The 498-nt window shown below is 34.7% G+C and overlaps 1 protein-coding gene across 1 annotated transcript in view; it reads left to right on the top strand.

The window, feature by feature from the left end:
• Positions 1–498, top strand: part of LOC107567842 (DDB1- and CUL4-associated factor 10) — a 10,356-nt gene that overhangs the window by 8,600 nt on the left and 1,258 nt on the right. The window lies entirely within an intron of this gene.

Here is a 498-nt window from a genome sequence, read left to right as displayed (position 1 = left end):
AAAAAAACACCCCAAACGTTTGAATGGTGGTAGTAAAGGACAATGAACTGGGTTGCCCAGGAAGTGTGAAACCCACAAATCTACTGTTGTAGTATTCTGTTCTAAATTAAGTATGTAGAATATAAATATTTTTTTTAAACAAATGCATAAATCATGAATCCAGATATTCAGCTCAGGCACTGTTTTCCATTTCTTCTTAATGAACTGTCCAGTTTCCATGTGTAATTAAAAGAAATGTCCTAATACTGGTACATAGTTGGTGGTTCATGAGGCATAACATAATGAATATGAATGTATTGTAGCATGTCTCAGCATCCCCCCACAAATTATCCTGCAGTGCTAACACCGCTGAGGAAACAGAGTTGCTTTCTGTAAAATCCTTTATTAGCTTTATTATAAAATCATCATCACATTCTGAGTGTAGAAACCAGCTACAATCTCAGTCTTGCTCATATATGAGGCATTCTTAGAAATCTCTGTTAGCGGTAAAAAAAAAAA

The sequence above is a fragment of the Sinocyclocheilus grahami genome, unplaced genomic scaffold (genome assembly GCF_001515645.1).
Source record: "Sinocyclocheilus grahami isolate Dianchi unplaced genomic scaffold, SAMN03320097.WGS_v1.1 scaffold1192.1, whole genome shotgun sequence".
NCBI classification, from domain to species: Eukaryota; Metazoa; Chordata; class Actinopteri; order Cypriniformes; family Cyprinidae; genus Sinocyclocheilus; species Sinocyclocheilus grahami.
Note: the sequence above shows the minus strand (reverse complement) of the source record. Positions and strands in the feature narration are given on the sequence as shown.